Source organism: Passer montanus, unplaced genomic scaffold (genome assembly GCF_014805655.1).
Source record: "Passer montanus isolate IOZ18808 unplaced genomic scaffold, ASM1480565v1 scaffold123, whole genome shotgun sequence".
NCBI classification, from domain to species: domain Eukaryota; kingdom Metazoa; phylum Chordata; class Aves; order Passeriformes; family Passeridae; genus Passer; species Passer montanus.
In genome coordinates, this window is record NW_024359056.1 from 633,079 (window position 1) to 648,394 (window position 15,316).

Genomic DNA, 15,316 nt, shown 5'->3' on the forward strand with positions numbered 1-15,316 from the left:
TACACAACAGCTCTGAAAAGCAAAGCAAGGTCAGGGCTCTGGGCAGGCCTGAAACACTCCAATAAAAAGCATTTGGAAGAAAATGTATTATCAAATAGCTGGAATATGAGTGTGCTGGAAAAAAAAAATCTGAATTATCTAAAAAATCTCAGTAAATCTGGATTTGATGTTTTGCTCTCTGAGCAGGAAGGGGCTGTGTCAGGGAAGAGAACTGGAGCCAGGATGGCTGATGGGTTATTTCCAGGTCTGGGGCTGTCACTGCAGAGCACCAAATGTGCCTCCCTCCCCAGGGAGTGACAGGAGCCCGGGCAGGGCTGGGGGCTCTGCCCCTTCTGAGGACAGCACCAAAACTGTGCCCTGGCAGCACCCCTCAATATCCAACACAGCCTTGTCCTGCTCCTTCCAGTCCGTGCCACCATTCCTGCTGGTGAAAGGGGGCAGATCAGCTTCAGGAAATCCAGGGTGAGCCCAGCAGGATCCTCCTGCTCTGCTCAGCCCTTGTTGGGGCTGAAATCAGGAATATCCATCACATCTCACATCTGCCCCTGGCCCAGACCCACCCCTGGTCTCCAGGAATAATGGATTGCTGACCCTTTAAGCCTCTTCCTTCTGGGTAACCACAAAAGGGGGATGTGCCTTTGTTCATAATTCATTCCCCCCGTGGCCAAGGCTGAGGTCAGCAAATGGCATTTGCTAACGGTCCCTCCATCCCCCCATTCCTCATGGGCAGGTAATTTAATAGAGCTGATGTCTATATCCTTTAATAAATTGAATTAAAAACGTTGCAGCAGCTGCACGTGGAATAGAATCTCCAGCTGTTCAGCAGTCATTCATTACTTTATTCCTGGCTGTTCCAGGCAGGGGCATCTCAAAGTGCTGCAGATCTGGGGCAGTGGATGAGAGCAGCTCTGCCTTACACCACAACTGGGTATAAATCCAGGGAAATCACAGAGCTGGGCTCTGTGTGGGTGCAGCTGGGGAGACTTTTGTCCTCTCTTTTTTTATTTGAGTCTTTATTTATGTTCTATGAGAACTGGAGATTTCTGGGGTAACAGTGGGGCTGAATTCAGGTCCCTACCCTGCTGTGGAAGTGCTCAGAAAATCATCTCTAGATATCTCTGGTGCTGTTCCTCAAACTGTTCCTGTCTGGGTTTTCGGGAGCAGGTGAAGATTTGCTCTGGTGTCAAAGGTGTAACATTGCCTGTCCAGGGAGGGCCTGGTCCCCAGAAATAAACCCCAGTGACACCAGCCTTGGGACCAAGTTCATTGCCTTGCTCTGACACCTCGAAACTGCCAGGGATTTTATTTTAAAATAAAATAGTCCTGAGCAAGGCACAGGTAATGACAGACAGTGTCATATCCATAACAGAGGTGCCCTTAAATGTTAATAAATTTCACATTTTCTTTAACATTCTGACTGTATTTCAGCCCATGCTCCCTCCTTCACAGCACAGTAATTAATCAATTAACTCATTAATAACCATTTCATTAATAAACTCACCATTGATAACCTGTACCACAAAACACCCCAGGAGAAAATAAAGCCTTTCCTAAATGTGGTTGCTAAAGGCTGGAACAGACACAGCCTGTTCCACCTCCTGCTCCCCATGAAGGGCACTGGGAGTGCTCAGGGGTTTGACTGGGCCCCATCTGCAGCTCCAAAGCCCAGCTTGGTCTGTCCCTGGGAGGGTTTTAGTGCCCAGCCCAGCTTGGTCTGTCCCTGGGAGGGTTTTAGTGCCCAGCCCAGCTTGGTCTGTCCATGGGAGGGTTTTAGTGCCCAGCCCAGCTTGGTCTGTCACTGGGAGGGTTTTATTGCCCAGCCCAGCCCAGCCCAGCCCAGCCCCGCAGTGCAGCCCTGGCTGCAGCAGGGCTCAGCTGGCAGATCTGCATCCCAATTTTCCTGGCCATGCAAAGCCAATTTTGTGCCTTGATGTGTAAATTCCTCCTGCAGCAGGGGGTCTGGTGACATGAGGAGCTGTCCCTGCACAGGTCGCTGCAGAGGCTGGCACAGGGCAGGGCGCAGCAATTCCCTTTGGAAAGACACGGCTCGATTCTGCAGCAGGATCAATATCAAAGCATTACCACAAGGCACTGAGAGAAATGTCCCCATTTGGGGTTCATTTTGCAGGGGTCTAATTTTGGAGCAGCTCATGAGGAGCCAGTGGGTGTCTGTGGTGTTTTTAACGAGCAAATGCAACAGGAACATCCTTGGGAACCATTGCCAGGCCACTGAAATAATCTTAACTCCATATTTAGCTGGGACAATGCAAATCTCCTTTGAAGCTGATTCATGTTTTTGGTGCATCTTGAGATCTGCAAATGGAAAGCTCCAGAACAAGACATTATAATTGTTATTATCATATACAAAAATATATTATTATTATTATATATTAATAGATAGATAATATTCCATATATAACATGTATCTTATAAGTATATACTTATTAATTATTGTCTATATAATGTTAATATGATATATATGAATAATGTATTATCATATATTATTGATATTATCATATAGAGGAGCACCCTCTGGAATGAAATAACTGGGAAAACCTCGATGCTTCCTCTCCTCTTCATTTTCCTCCATCCTTTATTTCCATTTCTTTGCTGAACCTTACATTTCAGGAGCCTGGGCTTTAATGCTCCTTTTGGGCTGCGTGGGGTGTGGTAGGAGCGAGCTGCTCCCAGAGGAAGCTCCGAGGGATCAGCTCCAAATGTTCCTGAAGAGTTTCTCAGCCCTGGAGCCTTTGCTGAGCAGTGTGGGAGGGAGGCAGAGGAGGGAAGGCCTGCACTTCCCACACACTCCTTGGTACTTGGATCAACCCCTCAGGCTGCTCAGATGAAATCCTGCTGTACCTGATGTCACACAGACAATTCTGTCTGGAGAAACAGCTCCGTGGAAATTACAGGGCTGGAGAAAAGGCATTTCCTAATTCTGAGCTTCTGAACTCCAGTATTCCCCCTCCACCCCCACATCCCAGCTGAGCATGTCTGCACGCATTTCAAAGAGGGAGCAATGACTCCTCCAGCAGATTCCAAGGAAAAAGGAGAAGACCTCGTCAGCAGCTCAGGAAAATCTGGAATTTCAGGGCTCAGGAAGAAATTTTCAAGTTCAGTCCTTGTAGAAAGTTCTGGAAGTCGTGTTCCAAAGGAGTCAGGATTTGGGCTGGGTGAGATTTAAAACCAAGCACCATGGGTGACATTTGGATTTGTGGCCACCAAACTGAAAGAAAAGCCAAAATAAAGAGTTACAAATGCCAGGAGCAGGGATGGGGATTTTTCATGTGCAGACCTGCTGCCCTGCTGCTGCCATGGATTTTTCTTTTCTGTGGGGAGATTTCAGGCCAGGAATTGTTAACGAGGCAGATTTATTGTGGGACCAGCCACAAGTGGCCTTGGCTGGTCCTGGAATTGAGGACAAACTGGATTTTAATGGTTTGTCAAATGGTAAAATGTTTCTTTTGGCATCTACTTCACCATTTTAAGCATTTTACAATTATTTACTCTGTGATCATAATGGAAAAAAATGTGGAAAAATTTTCTAAACACTACGGAGTTTAACTGGGGTTAAACTCTACAGAAATAAATGGGGTTAAACACTACAGAAATAAAATAAAAAGTCAATATATAAACTTCAGTTCATTGCATGAATCTGCAAGTGCTCTGAAAACAATGTGCATTATCACTTAATTAAAAACTTTGTCATAGGGAAACAAGGTAACTGAGCAATAATGCTCACCATGATGGCATTTTAAAATAAAATATGGGAAGGCAAAAGAGATTCTAAAGCAAAAGTTAATTGGGGTTTTTTTTCTTTTTAATATTATATATAAAAATTCTGAACAAATGAAAGTGGGATTTAAAAATAGAGCTGGAGGCAATGAATGATCCACAGAATCCCAGGCTGGGTTGGGTTTGAAGGGACCTTGAATCCCACCTCGTTCCAGCCCCTGCCATGGGCAGGGGCCTTTCCCTGGTCCAGGCTGCCCCACCCAGCCTGGCCTCACTGAATGTTTCCCATTTTCCCCAAAGCTGCGCATTGGACAATTTCTGAGAGTTTTACTGAGCTCTTTTGTGGGAATCCCAGAGGAAAAAAGGGTTAAAGGAGCAGCTTGTACAGCAGGCAGTGCAAAGCAGCAGCAGAGAGCTTTTTATTGCTGTCAATTCCTGCAAGAAATGAAAAAAAAACAATAAAAAATCAAGTTTTCCCCAGCCCAGCCCTTGTTCCAAGAAGTGCCAGTGATGGAGAATCGCTGCTGACTCACTCGGTGCCCGGGAGGGCTCCTTTAAAGAAGAAAATTGCTGCAGCATTCTCAGTGTGCATCAAAGGTTATTGCTGCTCTCCGGAGGAACGGAAGATCCATTACCACATGAGAAAGCACTCAGCAGCATCTCGTGGCAGCTGCAGCCGTAGATCTTTGTTTTAAAGCAATGATTCCTTTGGACTGGGACTGGGAGAGGGGAGGGAAGAGAGAGAGGAAGAGAAGAGAAACAAAAGTCAGGTTGTGGGAGAAGCATGAGCTGTCTCCATCACTGCCACTGCGGAAAGGCTCGGGCGGAGGAGCTGCGGGAGTGACTCAGCATCTTCCTCCTCCTCCTCCCCAGCAGCATCCTCCTCCTCCTCCTCAGCATCCTCCTCCTCCTCAGCATCCTCCTCCTCCTCAGCATCCTCCTCCTGCGGCAAAACGGGGCCGGGGCACCGCCCGCCCTCCTCCAGCGGCAATCCCTGCGGGACAGACCCCCGACCCCGCCAGACCCCTCCCTGCCCCAAAACCTCCTGCAAAACCAGCGCCCTCCAAAGCCACCCCTGCCACCCTGGTCCTGAAATTGAGGACAAACTGGATTTTAATGGTTTGTCAAATGGTCAAATGTTTCTTTGCATCTATCTCACCATTTTAAACATTTTACAATTATTTACTGTGTGATCATAATGGAAAAAAAAAAACCATAAAAACTACCCCTACCCTCCTAAACTCTGAGCCCCTTCCCAGGGTCTGGCTCCAGGAGGAGCATCAGCTGAGCTGGGACGTTCCCATCTTCCTAGGTCTCTCCCATCTTCCTGCAGGGACAGAGCTGGGACGTTCCCACCTTCCTGCAGGGACAGCATCAGCAGAGCCAGGATGTTCCCAGCTCCCTCTGCAATCCAGGCAGACCACCACCCTCCCTGGGATCTGCAGGAATTGCTGCTCGCTCCCACTCTGCCATTTCACCTCCCACTCACCAAGAGCAGCTGATCCCTCTTGCCCTGCACCCCTCCAAATCCTCACAGAATTGTAATTGATCTAATAATTGCCATGGCAGCAAAAAAAGTGGGGGGAATTGGGACAAACTCCCAGACCCAGAGCTGAGGCTGCTCTCCTGCAGCAGCAGCACGGGAAGGTGCTCCTGGACAAGCTCCTGGGACACCTGGGTTTGTTTTGTCAGGGGTGTGAGGGCAGGTAGGGACCCAATCCCGCAGTGGGGACCCAATCCCACAGTAGGGACCCAATCCCTAAGTGGGGACCCACTCCCACAGTGGGGACCCAATCCCGCAGTGGGGACCCAATCCCACAGTGGGGAACTGGGCTCTTCCCACTCCTGCAGCCTGGACGTGGTGTGGAGAAGCACTGGGTGCCCACAGGCTCTGCCGTGTGCCAGGGCTTGGGAAAGGTGGCAGGAGGGAGGGAGAAGAGCCCCAAGGCTGCTACAAACCTGGGGCTTTCCATCTGCTCCCATCCTACCTCTCCATTCCTCATTTAACACCTTCCTCCTGACTGTTATTGATTTGGGGTGTAAATGGACTTTTCCCCCCATTCATCCAGTTTTACCTGGCCTCATTAAAAACCAAACCACCTTCCCTGAGACAAAACTGTTCTGCTCCCATGGACATTCCAAATCTCTTGCTGCAGCATTTTTGTCTCGTTTGGGTTAGTTTTATGTGGCATAAAACACAAACTGCAGCTCTCAGGGTGATGCTGGAGGTGCTAAAAGCCTGTTTAACCCTCTGGAGGTTGGGGCACAGCAGGAATTGCTGATGCAGAAGGGGAACGGGCTCTTTGCAGCCCTTGCCTGGCTTGCAGCAGTTCTGCTGCTGGCCAAAGGTGGCCTGGAGCAGCGGAGCTCCTCCTTTCTGCGGGACTCTCCTCCTCTCTCCTCCCGAGCTGCTGCAGCGTTGAACTTTTGCCAGGAGCTGGACCTGCTGCAGAAGCAGCAGCAGCTTTGCAGAGGGAGGAGGGAGCAGGCAGGTGGAGAAAATGCTCTCCCTGGGCTCCTCTTGGCAGCAGGGCTCACACAAGCCCTTCTCCTTCTGCTCAGAGCATTCACAAGTCCCTGGGTCCCACCACCGCATTTGCAGAAAGCACAGGGCGCTGCCAAGGGCTCCTGCAAGGCAGTTCCCCTCCTTTGCCAAGGAAAAAGGCCACGTCCCTCTCTGCCACATCCCATTCCTCCCTAAGGAGGCAGAGACGCTGGGCTCCAGGTTTGCCCTGGGGCTGCCCCTGGTGCTCTCCTGACACCCCGGGTCTCCTGCAGGAGCTTTTCCCCTCCAAAATCCAGCAGGAGGAGTTTCTTCTCTCTCTCTGCGCTCCCTAATCCCCCAAACCGCAGCTGCCTAGGGGAGAATTCCCAGAAGGAGGCGCTGGAGGAGCCCCAGATTCCCGAAGTTTTCCCCCAGGGACCAGCAAATCCAGGATTAACCCTTGCTGCATCCTTTTCCTTCCCCACCCACAGCATCTCCCAGCTCCGTGCAGGCTGCTCCAGGGGCGAGGAGCTCCCGAGGGGTGATTTGGGTCAGAAGAGAGGGATGGCAGCTCCAGATTTGGACACTCTTGCCCAGCCCAAATGAAATCTGCAGGAGGTTTTTGGTTGGGCTTTCTCCCTCTCCTCTGAGCTCAGTGGCTGCCTCCTGTTTTATTCAGCAGCTGTGTTTCTGCCAGGAATAACTCCTTCCTTCTCCTTGGTTCAGCCCCAGCTCTTCCACACACACCTGGAGGAAAGAGCCCCAAAAGGCACCTGCAGCTGCCTCTGCCTGGCCCTTTGCTCACTCCTGGCTGTGCAGGAGCTGCCAAAACTCCTCCTCCTCCTGCAGCCAACTCTGCAGACTCAGAGCCTCCACCCAGCTTTGTGGTCTTAAAACAAACATTAAGGTGTTCCAAAAATTAAATGTGATTTTAGTGACAGGAACAGCCCAGGCTGTGCCACTTGTGTGCTCGGATGCCTGGGAAGAAGCCCTGCCACACTCCCAAACCAATAAATCCAGCAGAAGGAGCAGCACAGCCTCACGGAGATGTGTCTGGGGAACGGGAAAATTTCCTTCTTTCTCTCTTCACCTGCACACTGAAAGGAGAAGGGGAGATGGAAAACACGTTGCTTGTAACCAAATTAAAATAAAACAAAACAACTGCCAAGAAGTATTTGTGAAATTGCTTTCCATGATGTGCAACAGGCATAAAAAGCAAAGCCTCCTTTCCTGAAATCTAAAAATGTTGCTTGAAATAATAAAAAACAATTTTGAAATCTTTTCCTCACTATTTCAAAAGTGCAGCTTTTACAGAATCTTCCGTGGCACCTTCTAAAGGCCATTTCCCCTCAGGATGACAAACCATCTCCACAGTTATTGTTACTGCCTCACGTTGCAAACCCATGTCAGTCATGTGGAGACTGTGAGGACACAAATTCTGAGAGAGAGCCTGCAGTGGAATTAGGGAAACGGGAGCTGGGAAGGGGAAATGTTCACCAGAAAACCGAGACACCAAAGCTGCTGCTTTGCAGAGCAGCTGTGAAGGTGTGTGAGGAGTGACTGACCTGCCCAGTCTTCCTTCAATCTGCTGACCCCCATTTCTGGGTTGTCCATGGACTCATGTCTGCTTTGCTCAGGGGATGAGAGGCCTCTGAACACCAGGGAAACGTTTCCCAAACCACACAGGATTTTCCTCTAACACAGAGCCACAAACCCTTCCAGCCCTTCTGCAGTGTCACAGATGCAAACCTCTCCTCAATTACACAGAGCTTCAAGTGTTTTATCCTCTGCCAGATGAAGATTTCCAGGAATTCCAGCCCAAGGCACGGAACTGGGAGGGAGAACCTTGGCTGGATATATAATGCACATGTAGCAACTCAAACCATGGAACAAAACACACCTGGTTTGATGGTTCAGTGAATCCCTCACTTGAAAACCCTTTGCTGCCATCTCTTCTCTCCTGGTTATTTCTTGCTCCCATTGTTTTATCACTTTGGTGCCTTTATCCCACAAAAAGAGCTTTGTTCCAGGGCCACTGGAACACTGCAGTCCAGTGCTGTGGGTCAGGGAGCTTTCCCAGCTTTCCCAAACGTCATTCCAGCTGCACCAGGCACAAACCAGGGAGAATCCACCCCAAAACCTTCCCCTGCAAACCAACAATGCTGCCCAGCTGCTTCGTTGTGTAGTGGAAGGTGAAATGGGACCTCCCCTGCTTCCTTCAGCCTTTGAAATGTCCTTTTTACAGCTGTACAAACAGCCTCTCATGGATCCCATGGGAGAAGCAGGAAAATGGGAAACAAAGGAGAAATCTGCCTCATTCTTCCTAATCCCTGCCCGTTCTCTGCAGCCCCAGCTCAGGTGCCTTGTCCTGCCTGAGGACAAACGGCCAGGTTGTCCTCCTGGAAAAGCAGAGTTAAAGGCTGTTGCTCTGGAAAAGCAGAGTTAGAGGCTGTTCTCCTGGAAAAGCAGAGTTAGAGGCTGTTCTCCTGGAAAAGCAGAGTTAGAGGTTGTTCTGGAAGAGCAGAGTCAAAGGCTCTTCTCCTGGAAAAGCAGAGTTAAAGGTTGTTGCTCTGGAAAAGCAGAGTTAGAGGCTGTTCTCCTGGAAAAGCAGAGTTAGAGGCTGTTCTGGAAAAGCAAAGTTAGAGGTTGTTCTGGAAGAGCAGAGTCAAAGGCTCTTCTCCTGGAAAAGCAGAGTTAAAGCCTTTTCCAGGAGTTCTGATGGCCCTGTTTGAGAATCAGCAGAGCCTTAAGGATTTAGCTCTGATTTTTGTTGCTGTGGAGGCCCCAAAACTGCAGCCCTTGCACTGCTGGGGAGTTTCACCCCATTGCAATGGGCCAGCCCAGGAATGTCCCACAATTAATGTTCCACTTCCTTGTTAGCTAATACTGGTGCCAATTTCAAGAATACATTTCTTTTCTATAAGAGCCAAACTGGTACTGTAATTTCTACCAACCTAAAGGCTTTTAAAGGCACTTGCCTTGTCACAAAGCAAGTGCTGGAATACTAAAAATACTGAATATCCTTAAGGTCTTCTTCAGGAAAACAGGCTCTGAACTCCTTTTGGCATCAATTAAGTCTAGAGGAAACACCCAGAAAATGGGATGGGACAGAGGGAAAGATTGTGGGAAGAATAATAAATGTATATTTAACAAACCAGAAAAATATTATTATGATGATCAAGCCAACAGAAAAGAATTGGTAAAGGTTTATTAATGTGAACATTATTAAAGGATCCAAATAAAGTGTCTGAAACAGAAGTCTCAATACTCAAGTTTTTACCACTTAATGTTTTATTGAGGGTTATAGAAAGGACTAAGAGAAAGAGATGTTAAAGGGAAAAAAAAAAAAAAGGAAAATCCAGCTGCAGTTTAAATGGCAGTGAAGTATTTATGAAAAAAAAATTGTACAGAGAAAAATATACAAAAATATTTCCCTAAAAAAAAAAACCACCAAAATTAAAACCAGCAACTCCTTATCTTCACTTATCAGTAGTGCCAATGAAAATCCTGGTACTCACAGTAAACCCTGCTGGGAGAACCTCGTGTCCAGGCTGGGTAATTTATAATTTATTCTCTGCATCAGAATGGTGCAAAGCCCTTTTCTCTCCAGGAGGAGAAGTGCCAGGGATGAAATAGCTGAAGTGGAGATGAGTATTTGCAGACCTCTGCAAACCTTTCAATTAAGTGATGAATTAAAATAAACCTGAGTGATGGAGGGGGTTCCTATTCCATCCCTCAGAAATCCTGGGCTCCATCCCTAAGGACAGCAGCAGGAGTGTGCAGCCTGCAGGGAGGGCTGGGGTGAGAGGTGAGCTGCTTTGGCTGCAGAATTCAGGGATTTTTATTCACAGACTGCAGAGCTGAGCACATTCAGCAGCCCTGAGCCACCTCACTGCAGCACAGCTCTCCCAGCTTTATTTCTCCCTGGAGTCTGTGTTTTATGGGCAGCAGCTCGTGCCAGACTGGGAAATAAAGGGATTTTTACATCTTCCCAAGAAATGCTTTTCACTTTTGCGTGCGGGGATATGATTCACTCACTCCAGGGTGCCTTTGTGAACATCCTACGTGGATTTTATTGCTGCCTCTGCAGCAAGGGGAAAAAATATCCCAAAGACTGAAATAACTGAATTATAGGGAAAGTATTCCTGAGCTGTTCCTCCCCTTTCTGTGACCAAAGGAAGAACATCCTGGAATTCTCTGCTTCAGCTCCCTGCAGATAAAACAACTCTAAAATCTCTCTGTTTTTTAATTGTCCATGCAGCCCACAAATAAATGCTCTTTTGGACCTGTGTTTTGTCTTTATTTTCATTTATACTGGAAATTTTGGGGAAGGAAATGGAGTCATTATGAGCCTTCATGTGCTCTCAGCTGTGTTGTAAATGCAGTTTTCTCTCTTTACCCTGTCACCAACAGGACTTACTTAAGCTGGCACAGCAAAAATGGGAAAATAGGGAAATATTTCACTGCTTCAGTCTGGATATTGCTGCTGCTTTGAGGATCCAACTCCCAAAACATGAGAGATATGACATTTCTCCTGTTGAACCAGCTGCACTTGTTCAAGCACATGTTCCTTCAGCACCCAGCCCTCACCCAACACCACAAACCAGAATTATTGTTGTTAAACACCACTTATATCTTTGCAGCAGGGATGGAGCTGGTTCCCAGAGCAGCTTTCTAGGGCACAACAAAGCTCAGCTCAACTGAGATCATCAGGTGGCCTTAAGCGGGGACTGCAGCGAGGCCTAAAGTCAGGACCAGCTTAAACCCAGCTCCTGGTGCTGCTGGGTCCAGCCCTTGCTGCTCACATGGGCAGAAATGCAATTAAAGCAATGAGACAACAAATTAATAAATTGTCTCCTTCCAAATGGGCTGGGGTTTGTTTTTTTTCAGTTTTATTTGTCTGGAGAAGCTGCCCTGTCCCTGGAAGCGCACAAGGCCAGGCTGGAGCAGCCTGGTCTGGAGGAAAGGCCCGGCCCATGGCAGGGGGTGGAAAAAGATGTTTTTTAAGGTCCCTTGAACCCAAAGCACTCCAGGATTTGGCCAAAACCCTTCTCGGTTGATATTTAATTGTTGGAACCAAAAGCAGAACATCAATTTAATTGATTCTGGGAGATAAGAACCAGCCCTGGGATCTGCCATCAGATGTTGCGGCCTAGTTTGGAGACCTGATCCAACAAGTAAACAAAGCTAATTAATGAATCTTCTAATTAAGCATTCCCTGATAGAGCTCAGATGAAAGAATTGGCTGCCTGCTTTCTGCAGGTCCTGTAATCAAGAGACAGAACAAACTCAAAGTGAGCAAATTGCTGCTACTGTGTGCAGAAATTGGTGTAAATAATAATAAAATAATGAGAGCTGCCCAGGCACTTGCTATATCTGGCACCAACAAAGCAAACAGTGGTTCAAAGGAGATAAATTAAACACTTATTTGCATTTCTTCTGAGTCTCCCAGAGAGTGTGGTTCAGTCCTTGCAGACAAAATTCTGCTTTGGTTTGGAAATTCCTGTGAGTGTTGCCTCATATTAAAAGGACTGCTTGGAATATAGAAAGAGGAGTTCCTAAAATGTGAGATTTTGTTCCAATTCATCAAAATAGATCAGAGCATTATCTTTTGCCTGTTTTAATTCAACTCATTCAGACACTTTGATATAATTCTAGATAAATACATAAAACCTGACATAAGAGCTATTGAACATTTTTAGCTGCGGGAGTGCCTAATATTTTTTTTTAAAGGAAAAACAATGTTTTTGCCTCTTTTTTTTAACTCAGAACTGCTTGATTTCTGTGAAAATCCCAGCTAAGCAGGCTCAGCCCCTTCTGTGTTTCTGCAATAAAAGCTGCAGCAGACAATGAAGACTCCACCCAAAACGCCCCTGTTGCAGTTTCTGATGGGAAATTCTTTGATTAAAAAAGGATAAAAACGCAAACCCCCCCAGAGTTCACTGGGGGCTTTCAGGTAATGTCCTGGTGCTCAGAGTCCCCAGCACAGGGCTCAGGTCTGAGCTTTTCCTCGAGGAAATGCCAGCTGCAGGTGGGGATGTGTTATTTATGGATGCAGCAGAGGAAAAGGAATGAACAGGAATGCTTTGCCATGGAGTTGCTGCTTTTCCGTGGGCAGCAGTGGGATTTGGAATCATGGAATGGTTTGGGTTGGGAGGGACCTCAAAATTCATCCAGTACCACCCCCTGCCATGGGCAAGGACACCTCCCACTGTCCCAGGCTGCTCCCACCCGGCCTTGGACACTTCCAGGAATGGGGCACAGCTGCCTTTTCATTTCTGCACCATGCCTCAGAATAATTTGCATTATTTGGGTCACCCAGGGAACGATTTCAAGAGGTGAACCTGGCTTTGGGATTCTCTGCCTGAAGTGTTGGTGACCTGGGGACACTCACAAGCAGTGAGGGGGCAGCTCCAGCTCCACCAGGGGCAAAGGGGGACAGTGCTGAGCTGCTGCAGGTGAGACAAGTGACACAGGCCACTCCACCCTGGCTGGAACCAGCTCTGCTTTATCGCCTTCCTCTGCTCACAATATTGATTTTTCTAACACACATCCTGGGGCTTGATTATCTTCTGCATTAAGGCAGAAAGAAACAAAAGGGACACAAAGGGAAGGGTGGGATCTGGCAGCATTTCCCCTGAGCCTGGAAATACGAGTTTGGGAGCAGGATACCTTCAGGAGTGACTTTCTTTTCCTTGGAGTACCAAAGCTCCATGAGTTCCACAGAGGTTCCACGCTGCAGGGTGGCTGCAGACACCCATCCTCCTCCCCGTGCTCCTGGCACACAGCAAAGGACTTTCCTCTCCAAAGAAATGTGAGAAGGAATATTAACAGCCTACAGTTACAAGGCTTGTTTTGCTGGGATCTGAAGCGCAGTGGTTTTTACAAGCTGAGGTACATTCCTTTATTAATACATGGCATAAGGAATTATAGCATTAATAATTAAATCTTGTGCTCAGGTTGCTGTAGGGAAGATTAGCATAAATCCATTGGCATGAACAAGGTATTTCAGTTTGCAGGAGCTGAGTATCCCAGAAAATATCAGCTCCCTGAATCCCTGACCAACATGCTGGGAATCCTCTCTACAGTGTCTCTATTCCTCATTTCTTCCCCTTTCAAGCCCAGTCTCTGCTAAAGATAAAACAGATTAGCACAGAAGGCTCTACCTGTGCTGCTCTCCTTTGCATGTTCTGAATAATGAATGGCTGCTCTGACATGCATGAATGCAGCCAAAACTTGGATTTAAAAAACAAATGGTGAATAAAAATCGAGGCAGAAGCCGAGCTTGCAGTGCTGGCTGCTGAGAGCAGCTGCACTGATCTTCAGGGGACTCTGCAGATTTGCAGAATAAAGTCTCCAGCAGCTCTGCTGGGATATAAGTGACACTTAAGCCTTGATGAGCTCTTGGTACAGTTCATTCCATCCAGAATGAGCTCCGATGAGCAGAGACTGCAGCTTTGTACCTCTGAGAGGCCGTTGCCCTTCACAGATCAATGATCCTCATGTGTAAATACCCTGAAACATGGAGAAGCTGTCACACAACAGGTGATGTTCTGTGTGAGGTCACTGGAAAATAGCAGGAAATACATTAAATCCACCCTGCTCTACCTTTCCTAAAAAGCTGCTATTAAATAAACATTTATTTGTGCCAGAAATACCCAATTAGCACTGCAATTACTGACAGGCACATTAATTCATACACGTTACAAAGTCCTTCCCCTTTCTTTGGGAAGCACCTCAGCATTTTTGTGGTAGCTAATAAAAGTCCCCCAGTCTTTACTGACTTTTATTCCTTCCTTGAGAAAACTTTGAAGAGTCTGTTTTGTGATATATTTGTCCTTCTGACTCCAAGAGGTGAATTCTCATTGTCTTTTTGAGCCTCCCATGCAGTCTGTGCTCAATACATCTCTATTTTACCCCTGATAAATCTCTACTACATAAATACCGCTTTGTTTTAATCAACCAGTGGTAATAGCCTGGCCCAGAGGTAGCTGCAATGCAGCTGTCCAATTTAATCTCTGTATTAGCCAGATTAGACAAGGATAAATATCCTGTCCCTGTGATCCATGTCCCAGACAGACTTGGCTCCAGGGAATCTCAAGGAACCAGGCATCAGCGTGTTGTGCCAGGACTGAGAACCCCCCTGTGTCTGCTGCTGCTTCCGTGTAATGAAAGGACAAATGACACTGCCAGGCTTCCCCTGAAGTGCCCAAGGCCAGGTTGGATGGGCTTGGAGCAATCCAGGGCAGTGGGAGGTGTCCCTGCCCATAGCAGGGTGGGACTGGATGGGCTTTAAGGTGCCTCCCAACCCAAACAATTCCATGATTCCATGATGCTATAATTAATTACCCGGTTATTAGGGACCGCTTGGAACAAAGGGCGTGGGGGGGATGCAGGGGCTCAAAGAGCACTCATGCCTTGTGCTAACTGCAAACTGAAGGGGAAAAAAATATACTATATACATGTTTGGGGGTTCTGCAGCCAGGCTTGGGTGTTCCACAGCCTCAGCGGGGCAACCTCAGCCACGACCTGGGGCTTGCAGCACATTCCAGAAGCTTCTGCCAGGGCAGCTGTGGAGGAACGGAGGAGGGGGTTTAAACATAGCCTTGGCGGGCTGGGGGGTGCAGATAGACTTGAGGGGAGCTGGATCTGAAAGGGCCCGAGGTGGGCCTGAAGGGGGCCGGGAGATGGCCCAGGAGGGCCCGAGGATGTGCCCAAGGAGGGCTGAGACAGGGCTGAGCCGATGAGGCGGGGCTGGTCCAGAGCAGGCCGGCTGTTCCCCCGCGCCCGCGGGGATGCCCGGAGCTGTCCAGGCATCCCTTCCCCGCCGTGACGGCCGGAGCTGTCCAGGCATCCCTTCCCCGCCGTGACGGCCGGAGCTGTCCAGGCATCCCTGCCCTGCCGTGACGGCCGGAGCTGTCCAGGCATCACCGGGGCGAGATCCGGCCGGTGCCGCTCAGGGCATCACAGCGCTGAGGGAATGAATGCCTGGACCGCTCCGGGCATCCCCTCCCCGCGGCGCTGCCTGGACCACTCCGGGCGTCGCCTCCCCGCGCCGATGTCGCCGCGCCCCGCCCCGTCCCCGCCCGGAGGCCG